This window comes from Dipodomys merriami, unplaced genomic scaffold (genome assembly GCF_024711535.1).
Source record: "Dipodomys merriami isolate MVZ:Mamm:240054 unplaced genomic scaffold, mDipMer1.0.p SCAF_18, whole genome shotgun sequence".
Lineage (NCBI taxonomy): Eukaryota > Metazoa > Chordata > Mammalia > Rodentia > Heteromyidae > Dipodomys > Dipodomys merriami.
The window spans coordinates 1,993,216-2,013,035 of record NW_027203159.1 but is presented as its reverse complement, the minus strand read 5'-3'; the positions used below and the strand labels follow the sequence as shown (position 1 = coordinate 2,013,035).

Genomic DNA, 19,820 nt, shown 5'->3' with positions numbered 1-19,820 from the left:
CCCAGTTATAATCAAGAACTCTAATGCTGGAGGGGATGCGGACATAAGCAAAACTTACTGCATTGTTGGTGGGAGTGTAAACTTCTTTAACCACTTTGGAATTTATTACGGAAATTCCTCAAAAGACTCCACGTAGAACTCCCCTATGACCCAGCAATCCCACTTTTGGGCAGTTACCCAAATGATCACAAACCAGGCCATAATAAAGCTACCAGCACAAGTATGTTTATTGCAACATTATTTACTATAGCTAAGATAGAGAACAAACCCAGATGCCCCTCAGTAGATGAATCGATCAAAAAATGTGGTATATATACACAATGGAATTCTATGCCTTTATCAGAAAGAATGACATTGCCCATTTGGTAAGAAACGGAACGACTTGGAAAAAAGAATTATATTAAGTGAAGGAAAACAGGCCCAAAGAAACATAGGTAACATGGTTTCCCCTATTTACAATCACAAGTATATGTTTGAGACAAGTAGAAATGGACAGATAAGTTGATGTTAGGCGAAATGATCCCCAAGATAAGGATTCAAATGTTTTTTTCTTTCTTTTGATTGTTTCTAACATATCTATAACATGATTTCTTTGTTGCTTCGTATGTCCCTCCCCTGTTTTCACTGTATTTGATGTTGCTATAATTTGTGGAGGGGGAAGGAAAAACATTTTTTTTAAATAGGGATGCAGTTGGACCCATTGCAACAATGCGATGTACAAGACGTTATGTAGAAAAACGAACTTTACAACTTTCGCTGGGGGTGGGGCGATGGGGGAATGGAGGGAAGAAGGGAACCAGGGTGGGGTTTGTGGGGGGGAGGTTGGAAGGGATCAGAAAGAGAAACAGGAGGTGGCAACAAAGCTTGATAAGAAATGTACTCATTACCTTGACTATGTAATTGTAACCACTCTGTGTGGTACTTTTACACAGACACACACACACACAAATTGTAAGAAAAAAAAAAACAAAAAAAACAACTTAATTTTTGAGGTTGGGGTGTGTGTGTGTGTGTGTGTGTGTGTGTGTGTGTGTGTGTGTGTGTGTGTGTGTGTGTGTGTGTGTGTGTGGTTTTACAAAGATCAGAAGACAATATTTTTCTTTATTTAGATTACAATGTCAGGTCTTTGTAAGTTGTGGCTAATGGGAGAAGTCTCTTGCTCTTTTAAGGATGAAACTGAAAAATAAATTTGTGCATATACCACAGATGCTTATTAGTGTGTAATTGAACACTTAACTTTTTATATCTTGGCTGTTTTTTTAATAATGTGAATAACAATGAACCACAGTTACAAGGTACCCAGGGAGAAATAGCCAATTGATTAGTGGATGAAAGGATATTGCAATTTTTCATTTCTTTAGAAAACTGCATACTACTTTCTATGGCGATAATACTAACCTGTATTTTGACCAAGAGTGTAGAAAATTTCCTTTTCTCCACAGTCCCACCAATATTATCACCTTTTGAATTTTAAGGGGCAGGATTTTACTATGTACGATATCTCAGATTGGCCTTAGACTCAAACTCTTCTTACTTCAACCTTCTAAATGCTTGGAATTACAAGTCTTATCCACCACACTTAGTTCCTTTGATTTTTTGGTGTTATGCAGTAGTATCATAGTAATTTTGAATTACACTTCTCTAATAACTTCTGTTCACAAATCTTTAAGCTAGTATTTAAGTGAAATTAAACACAAGTTTATAAACCCACTGGCCATTTTCAGGACTGCTTGGAAAATATGTATATTGAAAACTTTTGTCCATTTTTCATCGTTTTTATTAAGCTCGTCTTTAGTCTATTGAAAATCAGTAATTAATGTACTAGAAATTAATGTACTAGAAAGGAAAAAAATAGTTACCTCGTAACATTTTTCAATTTTCAATAACAGAATATTGCTTAAATCATTATTTAAGCTTGATACTATATAAATCATTTTAGTTAGACCTTTTACCAAGCTATATGTATTTTATTTATTTTAGGTTAATAGCTTTTTCTAAAGCCTGTTTGTCCTTGGTTTCTTTCAGTCTCATGTAGTTCGGATTTCAAACTGAAGAATAAATGGAAGGAAGCAAACAAAAATATACAGTTCCTCTCATCTGATGATGACTCTATAAGAATGAGGAAAGAGTTCATCCTTCTAAGGACTTATGACAAGCTATCAAAAAGAGAATTCATTCTTCTAAGTCTTCCCTGTCTTTGCCTTGTTATTTAAAGAAGGAAAAACACAATACATTGCTTATATGCTTTTATGTTTTATGAGTTGTGCACATTTTCATATGGACTTCACCTCAGTCTACAACATTCCTTCATTATTGTGTCCCTGATACATTTATACTATCAAGACATAAGAAAACCATGTTGATTTAAAGCATGAGAAGTTTTCCACCTCGCTTCTTTGAAAGCAGAACATAGTCAATAGCTAACGTTACTTCTGGTTGCTCACTACATGTAATGGTTTCTGTAATACACATCACATTCTATTTAGTATTAAGAAAAACTGCTGGCTAAATTTTAAGCTCATTAATAGAAGTTTATAAGAGAACTTTAGCCACGCTTTCTGTTAGGTATTTCACAAGTTGTATTTCTTTTAATTCTTAAGATAACATTTGCTATAATGCTAATGTTATTATCAATTTAGTGTTGGGAAAAATGTAATTAATGACATTAAGTGCATGGCCCAAAGACATACAGTGAGGAAGGAAGTGAGTTATAGTTTCCAAAAGTCTTTCAGCAATACAAAAAGGTAGGTCAAATCTTTCCATTCTTTTGCACTTTCAATTCAATATTCATATTGTTAAAGAAATAATACCATAGCAATTATTGCCCATGGTCATTGTTTTTTGTCACATTTTTCTTCAACACAGACTGTGTTGGTGACATTGGGTTATCATGCTCAGAGCTGAGCTTATAATCGTGGCATAAAGAGAGCCAAATGTCTTCTGATCCAGAGTTCCAATTTCTTTTTAAAAAGTAATAAAATTTTTAAATAGCATCACTTACTGTCTTGTAAGAATCCAAAAATGAAAAAAATCACACATAATAACTCCAAAATGCTTTCAATGTAGGAGATCACTAAACATGACCTGGTGAAGTAAATTTTCTTCTACTTTTAAAATTATTCTGGAAGCCTTATGCTGGTTGATAACACCTATCATCTTGTCTAGTCAGGATGTGTACTCAGGAGGCTGAGATCTTTGGATAACTGTTGGAAGCTAATCAGAGCAAAAATAAAATCATGAGATTATTTTTCAAAAAAGTTAATGAACTAGCAAAGAGGCAGGAATGGAGATGTAGCTCACCAATCTAGAAAGAAAAGGCCTAGCAAGACCTTGAAGCACTGAGTTCAAACTCTGAGTGTGCCAACACTTGTGCACACACCTATTCAAAATAAGAATGTCATTAAAAGCCTTATAACTTTATTCTTTACCACAGTATTTCAAACTTTAATGAATTAAAAGTAATTTCAATTATTCTTCTTTTATTGGCCAGGAAATTAGCAAAACCTCAGTCAGCATTTCTCACATAGAATTTTTCACAAGGGTTGATTAAATGTTGACCTAAGATCCAGTCTTCTGAAGATTCACTCATCTGTTTAGAAATTGATGCTGGCTGTTGGAGAAGCAAAAAAAAGAAATAAATTACTTTTAATGCATTAAAGTTTGAGAGTGATTTGTAATGTGTCAATAAATGTGTGGAACACAATTATATCAACTGACAAAAATGATGTGCATTCCACTTACGTGCCTATAGACTTGGCAAGTGACTTTAGGGGTGTCTACACAAGTAGAATTAGCAAGAACCAAGCCAGCATTTCTTCATTTAAGATAAAAGAAAGGATAAAGTTTGACCCATTATGAAAATGAGATGTACAAGACACTATGCGGGGTAGGGGTGGAAGAAGGAGTTGGTGAGGTGAGAAGGGAAGGGATGGTAGGGGAAAAACAAAGGAGGGGGTAGCAGTGCTCAATAAGAAATATACTCATTACCTTACTCATGTAACTGTAACTCCTCTGTAAGTATCTTTACAATAAAAATATGTATTTAAAAGAGATTCAAGGAAAACTTCTCTACTAATAGGAAGCTGTATTTGATACTCAAAATCTGTATGGTATTGATTTTAGGAATAGAAGAATATTAATATTTTAGATGCTCAAATTCTCTACATAAACACGCATATTATTTACATTAGAACCTACCCACAACCTAGTGCAGTGTAATTGTTATGAAAAATTTTAAATTAGATGGAACTTTTTTGCCTCCATTTTTAATATTAGTGCAGGTTAAGTCTCCTTTGTCTTTTTTGTTTCAAAGGCAAAGAGAAGAGGGTAAACAGAGAGATGATCATTATTCAGATATTTCCTTCCTCTTTTATTTCTGCTATTTTTGTTGAGAGGAAGATCAGAGCAAGAAACAAGCAAGATGCATACAAGGAAGCATTCCTGACATGTCAATAATTCTTTCTCAGAATCACTTAAACTGATTATTCTTGCGTTTTCCATAGCAGTAACCTAATTGTGGCTTCCTTGGTTCAGGAGGAAGCATACTAACAGGTTTTTACTGTAAATTAGTATTTTATATCTCAATTTACTATTACCAAAAATATAAAGCTTTGTCTACCTAAATGCAAACACACTGATTGTCCAACAATAACTTAACGAATACTAGACAATTCTACTCAGCTCCCCCCTCCTCTCCTCTCATTCCCTCCCCTCTTCTTATTTACCCTCCCACCCTTATTCTCTCTTTGTGTCTCACTCCTCAATATTGATCTCTATCTTCTCCATTTTTCTCTTCCAGTAGCAAGTGATTTGGTTTATCAGCCAACACATAGATAGTTGAACAAGTATTTTTTAAATTATTTTTGTGATCATTTATACTTTTTTCAAATTTTTATTGTGAAAATACCAAGCAAGGGGTTACAATTACATGGGCAAGATAACGAGTACATTTCTTATTAAGCATTGTTGCCTACTCCTTTTCTCCCCTTCCCATGCTTTCCCATACTCCCTCCCCTTATTCTTAAGAAGTGAGATCTAGTAGAGCACCAGTGGCTTACAACTATCCACTCTGTAGGTTCAAATTTGACAATGCAGCTTGAAACTATCCCAAGTGGATAATTCGAAGAGATTCATTTTTTTTAATATTATTTTATTTTATTTGAGAACATACTGTACAGAGGGGCTACAATTACGTGGGCAGGATAATGCATACATTTCTTACCAAGCATTGCAGCCTCCTCCTTTGTTTACCGTTCACCTCCTTTCCCAGTCTCCCCCCTCCCCCCACCCAATTATACCCCCCCCCACCGACAAGAATGACATTTCCCCATTTGTTAGGAAATGGAAAGGCTTGGAAAAAATTATATTAAGTGAAGTAAGCCAGGCCCAAAGAAGCATAGGTCCCATGGTTTCCCTTATTTGCAATATCTAGTATAGGTATGAGTCAAGCAGAAAAGGTCAGATAATGTGATGTTAGGAAAATGAACCCTTAAATATGTATTTTAATGTTTTTGTTTCTTTCATGCATATGTTTCTAACGCATTTATAAGAGTATTTCTTTGTTGCTTTGTATGTCCCTCCCCCACAGTGTAACCCCCGCTTTCACTATATTTGATGTCAGTATAACATGTGGAGGAGATGGGGGCAAACAAGACGTTTAAGGATTCAGGTGGACCTGTTGCAACAATGAGAATTACAAAATGTCATGTCGAAGAGATTCTTTTATCCACTTGTAGTAAAAGAAAGAAGTGGAGGTGCAACTCAGATGCTATAGTGAAAACATTGAGAATTAAAGCCCAGATGGAGCTCCAGTGCAGGAATCCAAAACCAGTATCAGCACAATATAAAAAATGAGTCCTCTGTTTTTGAAAAATAATGTTTCTCCAAAAATTCATCCACAGGACAATTTTCAAGGTACAAAACGTCAAAGGCTTTTTCACATCTTAAACTGATTCTTCTGCTTGATTCACATTATGGAAAATAGGAGCCAAACTTCACATTAAAAAGTATGAGCATTGCTAAACAGTTATTATTTTTCCTGTAAAGGAAACATGGAAGAAAAAGTCACCTGACTACGTGAGTTAGGTTTGACTCACTGACAGACTTTTTCAAGTAAATGAGGGTTTATTGACATGTAAAGAAATCTTTACAGATCGTTCTCTAGGAGAGAGAACAAGCTAGCTGCTGTCCAAGTTTGAATCAGAGCAAGTTTATTCCTGTAATATGATAAAGAGAAGCTCATCGCTATGCAGTCAGTAATTTAAGAGGATTAAAAGGCCACGTCTATGTTGTAACAGCCAAGTTTTCACAAACAAAAACTATTTCCCGTGCCATGTGTTAGACCAAACAGAACTGCGTTAAATAGAGTAAATGTCTGAGTGACAGGTATGCAAGAATTCTGTAATCACAACTAAACTATAAATTTTTTAATCATGTCCCTTACAAGAATCTCCAAGATAAGCCTTGCTAAATCTGTCATAAAAGACTGGGTTATGTAATTGGCAGTTATGATTAGGGTCCAATATCTTTTTCAGTTGCTTACGTTGCAAATCTCTCACTCAAAATTCAGAGTCTGAATAAACGTGTTTTCTTGCCAGGCACCTAAGATATTTTTTGTGCCACTATGAATATATATTTATTTGTATTTCTCTTCTTGTAATCATACCTGCCAATGTGAAGTACTTTAGTGATAAGAATTATAGTATCTGTACCCTTTGTTCCACTAAAAATATCCTAGCTATATTGCATTTGAAAAAAATATATATATACCCAGGCACGGATCATGCCTGTCATCCTAGCTAATCAGGAGGCTGAGACCTGGGGATCACCGTTCAGTGCAAGCAGTGAGACTCTTATATCCCATAAACAACCAGAAAATCGGAAGTGGTGCTATGGCTCAAAAGGTAGAGTGTTTGACTTGATTGGAAGAGCACAGGCACAGCATCCAAGTCCAGAGTTCAAGCTCCATGACTGACAAAAATAAATATATGTATATATGTATACATACATATATATATAAATATATAAATATAATATATATTTATATATAAATATAATATAAATACAAATATGTAAATATATAAATATAACATTAATATGTATAAATATATGTATATATACACACATGCAATTACATATATATATATGTGTATATGTATGTACGCATGTGGTCTTGAAATCAGAGTCCACAATCTGGACATATACATCAGTTTAGCAAATTTAGGTCTCAAACTTTTATTTGAGTCCTATATCACACATTCTCACATACATCCAGCTTTTTTAGAGTCAGTATATATAAAAACATGCATGCATATTCCTGCGCACATATAACCCCATACTCAAATGATATACTAAATGTAACACTCTAATAAAAAATAATATCGATACTATAAAGGACACCTTTGCAAATGCAATTTAAGTTTAATTTTTTTTTCATACAATGCATTATTAAAATAGATGAAAGAGCTGAGGAGATGTTTTAAATACTACAATTCCTGCCCAAAAAGCATGTTTCTTTATCCAAACATCATTATTTACATCCTTCCTTCTCGCACATAAAACTCCTATAAATATCTACAAAATTAATCTACATGCTCCTTAAGCACTGATTGAAGAAACAAATTGTAATATATATATACACACACATCATATTTATACACAATGATATAATATTTAGCCACACATAATAATGAAATCATATTATCTTCAAGAAAATAGATAGAACTGGAAACCTTCATATTAAAGCAATAAGTCAGATTGTGAAAAACAAATACTAGATTTCTCATATGTGGACTCTAGACCTAGAAAATAAAATGAATGACCCAGGTGTAAAATATGGAACTGATTAGGATTGGGAACAAGTGAAAGTGGAGATGAAGAGAAATAGTGTGGAGGAAATATGTTCAAATATTTTGTTAGTATGATGACATATAAAATGCAAGTATAAAAATAGCATAATAAAATTAACAAAAGCAGTAAATTTCATTTGATTACTCTCTATGAACATATGTGTATAACACAATAAAACATTTTGTGAAATTAATATTTGCTAATAAAAAGACAAAACTTCATTATGGTTGTTATAGATTCATACCTTAAGTTCCATTGTTTCGTCAGTAATTTCACTGATAAAGTAAAAGGAGAAATTTATTTTGTTCATTTAGAAATCAATCTTGTTCAGTCAGTATTAAAGTGTTCTAGTTAATTACTGTCAATGTGAAACTTTTCATACAAATTATTATATTAGAAAAATTTCCAAAGCATTCTTCAAAATACCATCTCTATAAATACATAGTTTTGGCTATTTATTGAATAGGTAGGATATGTTATGCCTGACCACAAAATCAATTCTTCAAACTGTTTTTTATCAAAAGTGCCTATAGCAAAATAGATAAATCTAAATTATGCATATTTCAAGAAAATGCTTGGTTAGTCCTCTTTTTCTCACATTCCCTATCCCTTCTTGAGAATAATACACACTGTAAGGGAATGCTGAGACTGTTTTGGAGAAAGAGGTTGCCTTTAAACCAATGAATTACTCTATGTGCATTTTTGTTTACTTTATATACAGAAAAGATAAATTCTTACCTTAACTATTTCCTTAGGATTTATCCTGAGGTTTAATCTGTAATGGATGACAGATAACTATATAAACACTTTTTTTTGTTTACAAATTTAGGTACAACTATACTCAGTCATGAGAACATGATATCAAAAGATTAAACAACGCTTACTGGTACTATGCTTATGCGACTTTGTGTATTACAAAAAGTGGTTATTAGCATTTGATTTTTAGCCCAGCATCATCTCATGGGTTAGGAAACGAAGTGAGACGTTGTCCTCAGAACAAAATTTAATGAGGCATCCAAAATTAGTTACTAAGTTATACATCGTTTAACAAAATATTTTTAAAATGTAGGTTAAAGGAATTAATTTATGAAAAAAATCAGCATTTAAAATAAGTACAGAATCAGTATGACTGGCTTTGCTTTTATACAAGCTTGCAATACAGGTTGCATGATGAATTTTCTGATTATATCTTTGAATTAACTCTTTTAGTTAGAGAAGTTTTGTTTTTCATATATACATTTGTTAGATGAAGGAGGACACGAATTCCATGCCAAAGTACACATAAATATTACTATTGTAGTTTTATCCTTTGCAAAAGTTTCAAATAGGCTCGAGTAACTTGGGTCTTTTTGGATCTAACTAAATAGGTATGCAATTTTGTCAGTACTAGAAAGAGTTTTACTAATATTTATTAAAATATTATTTTCCTGAAACCACTTCTATTCTCTCTTCTCATGAGATTTTTAAAGTAAATTTATATAAATGTGCTGATGTTTCTTTTTAAATTTTTTATTGTAAAAAAACCGTACAGAAGGATGACAATTACATGGACAAGATAATGAGTATCTTTCTTATCAAGCATTATAGCCTCCTCCTTTGGTTATCCTTCCCATCCCTTCCCATCCTCCCCCGGTCTCCCTACCCAAAACTCCCCCTCACACAAACCAAAGTTGTAAAGTTTGTTTTTCCACATAACATCTTGTAAATCTCATTGTTGCAATGGATCCACCTGTAACCCTATTTAAACGATCTCTTTTTTCCCTTCCCCTCCATATATTATATCAACCTTAAATACGGTGAAAGCAGGAATTATACCAAGGGGGAGCGACATACAAAGAAACAAAGACATAATCTTATAAATGTGTAAGAAACAATTTTCTGAAACAAAAAAAAAACATTTGAAGACATCTATTAGGGTTCATTTCCCTAACATCAACTTATCTGACCTTTTTCTGCTTGACTCAGACATATACTAGTTATTGCAAATAAGGGAAACCATGGGACCTATGTTTTTTGGGTCTGGATTAATTCACTTAGTATAATTTTTTCGAAGTCTTCCCATTTCCTAACAAATTGGGCAACTTCATTCTTTCTGATGGAGACACAGATTTCATTATGTAAATATACCACATGTTCTTGATCCATTCATCTACTGAGGGCCATCTGGGTCTGATGTTTCTTTTTAGATAACCCACATTCAGTCTTTTACAAACACTGTAGTTTGATGTAGTTAAAATTATGTACACTCATGTACATTGCTCAGATTCTATTATTTGCATGTTTTGTTCTTTTAAGTCAGTAGTATTTAGTTATCAAAATGGATATTATTATACTTATTCATTGCATTTCTGAACATTTTAAGTATGTAATGATTTGATACTGTAGCATTTTATTCTCGTAAACATGTTTAGAACTTATTCTACATACATTGAAATATGTTTTAAACAATTTGATCCATCCAAGGGATTTGATATATTAGGTTCATTCACAAGAATTTAATTACAAACTAACACAACCTTATTTCTGAGACAGTTATTCTTATGGCTATACTCAAATTAACATGTGTTTCAAGTGTTCATACAAAAAACAAACAAAACAAAAAACTGGGTACAACATGTTTTTGTTCCTGTGAGAGTTCTACTTTGTTGGTTGATTTTTTCCAGCTGTGGTGACTTCAACATGCTGTGTGAATTTATTTCAATTGTTTTGTGCCTATATTTTGTTTCATATAACAGAATGTAGAAAAAGAATCAGTGATTTAGAACTTTTCCAAATAGAATTCTCAGAGAGACACTTGAAGTTTCATAACATCTGTGAATGGGCAGGTCTTCTTAGTGGAGGGGGTAGCAGAGTAACAAAGACATTGTTTAACATTATTTGAATTCTGCCTCATCTTGTCTAACTGTTTCCAATGGTATTAGTTCAAGGTCTTTTTTTTTTTTTTTTGGTCGGTCTTGGGCTTGAACTTTGTCTTGGTCTCTGTCCCTGCGCTCTTCAGCTCAAGGCGAGCGCTCTACCGCTTGAGCCAAAGCACCATTTTCGGTTTTCCAGTGGTTTGAGAGAAGAGTCTCACGGACTTTCGTTCCCCAGGCTAGCTTTGTACCGCGATCCTCAGTTCTCAGCCTCCTGAGTAGTTAGGATTACAGGCATGAGCCACCCGTGCCTGGCTACTTCAAAGGTTTTAGTGTAAAGAAAATAATTTTGTCTGTATGAACTCAGAATTTTTTTTAAATTGAGATGAAGTACACATTCATATTTGATTTTAACTTAAAAACTTCTTTTCTTAATTTAAAATCACACATGTTAATTTATGATGCTAAAATAGAATGTACTAATATATATGAAATGGTCCAAAGTATTTATCATATTGTGTATTAAAGGATATAATAATTGGTTTTGGGTAAGGGAAACAATCGGATCTATGTTTCTTTGGGCCTGGCTTACTTTACTTAATATAATTTTTCTAAGTCTTTCCACTTCCTAACAGATGGGGCAGAGTCATTCTTTCTGAAGTTTATTTATTAAAAATCTGAAACTCTGTATGTATTAGTGATTCATGAGGGTTCCAGTGTCTCACTTCTGCAATCAGAGTGACTCAGAAGAGAGAAATTGAGAAGATAAAGGTTTGAAGCCAACCAGGGCAGAAAAAAATTTGAGACTTCCTCACCAAAGTAACCAGCAGAAAGCCAGACTGGAGGCATGGTTCAAGCAGTAGAGAGTCAGCTGGACAAGAAAACTGAGTATTTGAACTTTGGTGACTGGTTGATTTCACTTGGCATGTATTCAAGGTGATCTTAGTCCATTCTTTGTTGCTATAATGGGTATAATTGAATAGCATAAACAGAGCAATTTATCAGAAATGAAGTATTTCTTTATTCGGTTCGTGGCTGTTAGGATTGCAATGTTCAAGATCAGCAGCCTCATCTCCTAGTGGTTGATGGTGGGGCGCTGTGTGGGGTTGTGAGGGGGAGAGACTCCGCAGAGTGCCAGGATGAAAAAGGACATCACATATGTCCTAGCTGCATTCCCTTCTTCTTCTTACAAAGCCCCAATCACCCAAATTACCACCCAAACTCTCACCTCTAAATATCAGAGATGACATTTCTACCTTCTTTTTTTTTGGTGGGGGGGTCCAGTCATGGGGCCTGAACTCTGCGCCTGGGTGCTGTCCCTCAGCTCTTCAGCTAAAGGCTAGTGCTCTACCACTTGAGCCACATTCTCAGCCACGTTCTTTTTTTTTTAAATAGATTTTTATTGTACAAATATTTTACAGAGGGTTTACAGATACAGGAGAAAGTTAATGAGTACATATGCCTTCCCTCCTACCTCCAAAACTACAATTTCCCCTCCTTACTCCTGTCCCTCTCTCTGACTAATTTGTAAAGTTCGGTTTTCAACATAATGTCTTGTATATCTCGTGGCTATAATGGGTCAATCTGTATACCTGTTTAAACATGTTGTTTTTCCCTTACCCTCCCCAAACTAGAGAAGTGTATATAAAAGATACAGAGCAGCGACATCAGGGCTATACCGTCGGGGAGGAACACACAAAGAAACAAAAAAACAATCGCATGGTACATTACAAGTAAGTTAGGAACAATAGCAAGAAATAAAAGACCAAAAGCTATGTACATATGACCATATAAGAGGATGCTAAATAAAATGAAGCAGAAGATAGAGGCACAAGTGGTTTTATATTTCTTGATGTTGTTTTTTTATGTATTTATAATGTACCATGTGATTTTTTATTTCTTTTGTATGTTCTTCCTCCATAGTATAACCCCTATTTTCATTAAAGCTGATTTCAGCGCCCTGAATCTTGTATATACATTTTTCTAATTAGGGAAGTGAATGGATATAACAAAATGCTGTAATAAAGATGCAGGTTGACCCATTGTAATAATGATATATACAAGATGGTATGTTGAAAACCGAACTCTACAACTTCGGGGGTGGTAAGGGAGGGAGGAATTGGGGAGATGGGGAAGGATGGAGTAGGGGAAAATCAAAGTTGGAAGTGCCAACACTCAATAGGAAATGTACTCATGACCTTACTCATGTAACTCTAACCCCTCTGAATAGTATTTTTTATGATAATAAATATATACAGTTTCTGTTTGTCTCAGACATATATTAGATATTGCAGATAAGGGAAACCATGGGACCTATATTTCTTTGGGCCTGGATTACTTCATTTAATATAATGTTTTCCAAGTCTTTCCATTTCCTAACAAATGTGGCAAAGCGGTTGTTTCTGATGGAGGCATAGAATTCCATTGTGTATATATATCACATTTTCTTGATCCATTCATCCACTGAGGGGCATCTGGGTTTGTAATCATTTGGGTAAATACCCAAAAGTGGGATTGCTGGGTCATAGGGGAGCTCTATGTAGAGTCTTTTGAGGAACCTCCATACTATTTATTGATATTAATTTGTGGAGGGAAGGGAAGAAACAAACTGTTTAAATAGGGTTACAGGTGGACCCATTACAACAATGAGATAGATATGTCGGAAATGAACTTTACAACTTTGGCAGGGTGGGGGGTAGGAGGGATGGGGAGGTGAACATAGGGGGTATGGGAGTTTCGGATGATAGGGGATGTAGGGGTGGGTGAGAAGGGAAGGGATGGTATGGGGAAACAAAGGAGGAAGCAACAATGCTGGATAAGAAATGGACTCAACCCTCTGTATGGTATTTTCATTATATATATATATATATATATATATATATATATATATATATATATATACACACACACACACACACACACACACACACACACACACACAAATAGGAAAGTAAAAAAAAATAATTGACCTTTGGGGAAAGTCAATTACAGTGGATTTCGTGAGATACTGAGTAGTAATAAAAAGTATATTTGATTCTATAAAAAATCCAGTTACATCTAAAAATAACTCATAATTATAAACTAATGCTGAAAAATAGGATTGTTTTTTGGAAAAAAAAAAGAGAAATTTCAATAAGCTTGCTTTTGTAAAATTGACTTGTACTTGGGCTCTTGTGGCTCATGCTTGTAATGCTACCTGCTCAGGAATCTGAGATCTGATGGTTGTGGTTCTAAGCTAGCCTGAACAAAAAATTTTGTGAGATTCATAACTCCAATAAACCACCTAAAAATAGAAATGGTTCTGTGGCGCAAGTGCTAGGAAGCTAGCCTTGAGCTGAAAAGTTGAGGGACAGCCCAGGCCTAGAATTCAAGCCCCAGGACCAACAAAAAGAATTGGCTTGGATTTTTATTTTATCTTTTTATGATTTTTTATTAGTGGTTGTTCAGTGAAAAAATGTGGTTGTTATTTATAGTTGGTATTGGCATAAAATAAGCCACTAATTTAATCAAAAAACTTTCTGATTGTATCACAGAATAAATTTTGTGGGTAATGGTTAGAACCCGGATTCCGTTCGGAAAAAAATTATATTACTGCCAAAAAAAGAGAAAGAAACAAAAGGAAACTCACCCTGTAAATCTTAATGGACTAATAGTCTGTCAGTTTCAGTTTTAACATTTAATAAAAAAGTAAAGTAATACTTGATAATAGTTTATTAACCCCTGTCATTCAAGGTTTACTTTAAAATGAAATTCAATAAGTGACAGTGTTTTTTCTTTACTTTTCCAAACAAATAATCATTTCATCGTTATAATATAGCACAATATAAGCAGAAATCTTTTGTTAAGGAAAAACATTTTTTTTCCATTCTTTGGTTTGCTTCAGTCTGTATTGAAAACTGCATACGACATTGTACCCACCATAATGTCTGTCTTCTCATTTTGAAACATTTCAATAAGTTTTCTTTCCCTGCTGTGTTGGCCAGCAAAGTTTTATAAAACCACATGTTTTCATTCATTGTGTGTTCAAAAATATATCTCACAAATGCAAACAGTGAAGCACAACCTCAAACATCTGTGGATTTGTCCACTTATGGTTCAAAGTAATCACTTTCCACACCTCTTAGAAAGAGAATTTACATGCATTAATTGCTCTGTCATTTCCATGCTTTAGAAGAGCAGCATTTGACAATGGCATACATATTAATTTGTTTACCGCATCTCTTTTGTTTTCAGAAAAGACTGTCTCCATGGAAGATGGTATTAGATGAATCTTTGCAATTATGTAGTTTTAAAGGTCTCTGAGTTTTGATATAGAATATCCATTTAAGTGATAAAATATTGAAATTAAATCCCCCTAATATACATTCCTTCAATTTTCTGGCTAAAGTGTTCAGCAATCTAGGTATTTGCTTGATAAGAAATATACTCATTACCTTGCTCATGTATTTGTAACCCCTCTGTATAGAAGTTTCACAATAAAAATCTTATTTAAAAAAAGAAACATTGTACATTGTTTCCTTGGTGACAACATAATTGGAAGATAAAATGTTCATATACTTTGGCCATCTTAAATGAGGTGGATGTACTTGAGTTTGCATGCAGAAATTTTGGGACAGCTTGAATGTTTGATTCTTGGGATTTGATTAGGAATTGTGGCAGGCTTTTATGGTATCAGAAGTAAAACAAAAGTCTGTACTAATACTTTTTTCTGCTACATTTTTACATTAGTGTATTCAAACACTCACATACACACATACAAACATACTCACATACACGTCTTATATGAAGATCCAGTCAGTCAGCAAGAAAATATTTTAACTGGAATTTCATAGTCTACTGAGATCTGATTAGAAATTATAGAAATACCTAGGTGCTTCCACTCCTAGAAAACTCATCATTGGTGAAGACTTTGCAATTTGAATTTATTTTCTTTTTTAAACAAGTGAAAATACTGTACAGAGGGTTTACAGTTACATGAGCAAGGTAATGAGAATGCTCCCAGAAAGAACTTTGTGTTAAAGAAAAATGACTTTCCATTTCCTCCCAGACTGTGGAGAATACCTGAATAGTTCTTCTGGATATTAAATTCTTCAGAGTGAAACTGAGGAGAACATAGACTCTCATCTTCTTTCTTCTTTTATTTTTAAAATCATTCTAGGTCAAGAACATTTCTCTTTGACATACTCCCACCTTGAAATATTGTCTTCTCAAAGGAGCCCAAAGCAATAAAACCAACTGAACCTTGACTAAAGCCTTCAAACTTGTAAATCAGAATAAACCTTTCTGCTTAACAAATGGACAATATCACTTATTCTCGTAGGCTATAACGCTAATAAAGAAGTCTAATCTAACTCTGTAGAGTACATGAAAATATACTTCATTATTAAATATCTAACTCCATGTTTTATTTTATGTTTTTGTTTCTGTTGATCCTAGGGCTTAAACTGGGGGCCTGGATGGGGCCCATGAGCATTAGTGTTCAATGGCAATGCTCTACAACTTGAAATGGAACTCCACTTCCAGTGGAGGTTAATTGGAGATAAGAATCTAATGAACTTTCATACTCAGGCTGTGTTGGAATTGAGATCTTCATATCTCAGCCTCTTAACTAGGTAAGATTACATCCTTGAAACACCAGAGCCTAACGGTATTGCATATTTGTCTAATTCTAATTCTTAACATTGTACTGATGCTCCTACTACAATATCAAAAATGTAAAAGATACTAAGGTTTTTGTAAGGTATATAATGAAGAATTTTCATCCTTTACAAAATCTACGCAAAAATCTGTGATAAACTATTGATATTTTACTGTACCTTTCCTACAACCAGTGTAATATAGCTTAATATCTTTAAGTCCAAGGTTCTCTATATTCTACTGGAGATTTTGTTTTCATGTATATATGTCTATCTATATGTATCTATGTATCTATCTATCTTCCAATGTGGATCATCAGACTTAAAAAGTTGCTTTACTTTGCAGCTCAGAGGTTGTACTTGGTTGGCTCATTGTGTGACCATATCTGTAGTGCTTGACATCATTTCTTTATTTATCACACCATCAGCCCTCTAAAATCAGCTTCATTCCTGTACAAGGTTACCAATCAGTACAAACCCATAGCGGTTAACTTTAAGGAGGGAAAATAACATGAATTGACAACCACAGTATTTATACAGTGACCTAGTAAGTTATCAAAAATTATATCTGATATTTTTCACATTTCTGCCTTCGTTCTCTTCTCATTTATTAACACTATAAATATATTGCATCTATAACTTAAGGATCAGTGTTTTGTTTTCAACCTGAAGCCTCCTTTCCTTGTTTTTAGCCATAAATTTGAAAACTTTTGGAATAGCTTCTTGATTGTTTTGAGATTCCTTCCCAAACAAAGCCATGTATATCAAAAAAGCCAAAAATTTCAACTGAGAGTACTATAAAAGAGGCATAAAATTAAGGTTAACCATATAAGTTAAGTACAAATATAAGCAATACCATGATATTTTTAAATTGTACACTTTTACTGGATGAAGTATCTCAAACATGTAGTCTTATCTACTTGGGAAACAGAGATTAGAGAATTCCCATTCCAGACAAGCCCAACAAAAATTAAGTTACAGAAACTCTAACCAATTGCTGGGTGCAAAATTTTTTGTCTTTTTTTTAATCAAGTTTTTTTATTGTGAAAATACTGTCCATAGATGATCCAGTTACATGGACAAGGTAATGAGTACATTTCTTATCCAGCATTGTTGCCTCCTCCTTTTATTCCCCTACCATCCCTTCCCTCTCACCTCCTGAGCTACACCCACCTATTCCTCCAATTCCTCCTCTACCACCAGTAAATTGCAAAGTTTTTTTTCACATAGTGTCTTATAAACATCTCATTGTTGCATTGGGATAATCTGTATCACCATTTAAACCATTTGTTTCTTCCCTTCCACTCCACAATTACACCCACATCAAATCCAGTAAAAACAGGGGATATACAATGGAAGAAGGACACACAAAGCAACAAAAATCACATGGTACATTATAAATACGTTAGAAACAAAAGCAAAGAAGAAAAAACACACTGTGTTCCTATGTTGTGGTTCATTTTGCTTAATATCATCTTATCTGAGTTTTTCTGCTTGTCCAGACATTAACTAATTATTGCATATAAGGGAAACCATGGGACCTATGTTTCTTTGGACCTGACTTATGTCACAGAATGTAAGTTTTTCCAACTTTTTCCATTTCCTAACAAATGTGGCGATGTCATTCTTTCTGATGGGGGCATATAATTCCATGTATATATATAGTACATTTTCTTGATCCATTCATCAACTGAGGGACATCTGGGTTGGTTCCATATCTTAGCTATGGGATATAATGCTGCAATAAACAGTTTTGCTGGTAGCTTTAGTATGGTTTTGTTTGTGATCATTCGGTGGGGGGGGGTGGTAAATGACCAAAAGTGCGATTGCTGGGTCCTAGGGGAGCTCTGTGTGAAGACTTTTGAGGAACCTCCATACTACTCTCAAAAGTTTACAAGTTTACAGTCACACCTACAGTGCAATAGGGTGCCCTTCTGTCCACATCCCCTCCAGCATCTGTTATAATTAGAGTTCTTGGTTATAGCCATTCTAACTTTTGTGACATGTAATCTCAAGGTTGTTTTGATTTGCATTTCTTTTATGGCTAAGGATGTTGAGCATTTCTTCATCTGTCTATTGGTCATTCTTCTTTCCTCTTCAGAGAAGTTTATTTGTAAGTCTTTAACCCACTCATTTATTGGGCAATTGTTTCTTTGAGGATTTGTTGTTGGGTGACATAAGTTTTTGCATTCCAAGTATATATTAGATATGAAACCCTGTCCGTTTTTTGGCTAGTGAATGTCTTCTTCCAATATGTGGGCTTCCTATTAATCTTGTTAGCTATGACCTTTGATATAGAAAAGCTATGCAGCTTCATGCAATCCCATTTGTCAAGCCTTTCTTTGATTTGTTGTGTTTTTGAGTCTCTATGAAGAAAATTTGGGCCTGTGCTCAGGAGACCTAGTGTCTCTCCTATTCTGTCCTGAAATGTTTTCAGGGTTTCTGCTTTGATTTCAAGGTTTTTGACCCATTTGGAGTTGATTCTGGTATACGATGATATATAAGGACAAGATGAAAACATAAAGGGAAGGAAAATAGGGAATGATTAAGTAAAACTCACCCTCTTTGCAGATGACATGATCTTGTGTTTAAAAAATTGCATGGACCCCACTCCCAAATTACTCGAGCTGATTCGAATCTTTGGAAAAAGTAGCAGGGTATGAAATTAACCTTAAAAAATAAACAGCTGTTCTGTATGCCAACAATGAGAAGAGTGTAGCTGAAATCAGGAAAGCAACTTCATTCCTAATATCTCCACACAAAAAATACCTAGGAATTAACCAAAGAAGTAAAGGACTTCTATGATGAATACTTTAAAAATCTGAAAAAGGAAATCAATGCAGAACTTAGGAAGTGGAAAAACCTCCCATGTTCCTGGATTGGAAGGATCAACATCGTGAAAATTGCAATACTTTCCAAAGCTATCTCCAAATTCAGTATGATACTTACCAATATTCCAACGTCTTTTTTCAAGGAAATAGAAGAGGCAATCCAAAAATTCATATACAACACTAAAAGACCCTGAATAGCAAAAACTAACCTAACAGAAACAACAGTGCTGGAGGAATATTAACACCAAGTTTCAAGCTCTATTACCAACTCGTAGTATTCAAAACAGTTTGGTACTTGCAAAAGAACAGACCTGAGGACATGAATAGAATTGATAACCCAAAAATGAACATATAACCACTTAATCTTTGATAAGGGGGTCTAAAAAATAGAATGGGAGAAAGGCAGCCTCTTCAGTAAACGTTGCTAGGGGCGAAGATTTATGCTTGTCTTAGGAGGACTGTAGTCCCAGCTGGCCTACCATAATGATAAAACAATTACAATGGTACAAAATCCAATTACAATTTGCAGGTGTGGAAGTAGTAGGGAATTGGAATCAATCCCCCAGTACCAAAAGGAATTAAATGTGTATCAGGGTAAGAATTTTGTATGTCTAAGGTCAAGACTTCATACAGGTTTTACAAGCACTGGTAAA

General features: G+C 34.3%; 1 long non-coding RNA gene across 1 annotated transcript in view; it reads right to left on the bottom strand.

Moving 5' to 3' along the window:
• Positions 1-3,494: 3,494 nt before the first annotated feature.
• The window catches only part of LOC138829942 (uncharacterized), an 84,379-nt gene continuing 68,053 nt past the window's right edge, over positions 3,495-19,820 (bottom strand). Inside the window, exons 4-6 of the long non-coding RNA XR_011372802.1 lie at positions 8,587-8,623; positions 8,093-8,123; positions 3,495-3,610 (exon numbers count right to left, since the gene is read on the bottom strand). This is a non-coding gene — a long non-coding RNA (uncharacterized lncRNA). The remainder of the gene's footprint in view (positions 3,611-8,092; positions 8,124-8,586; positions 8,624-19,820) is intronic.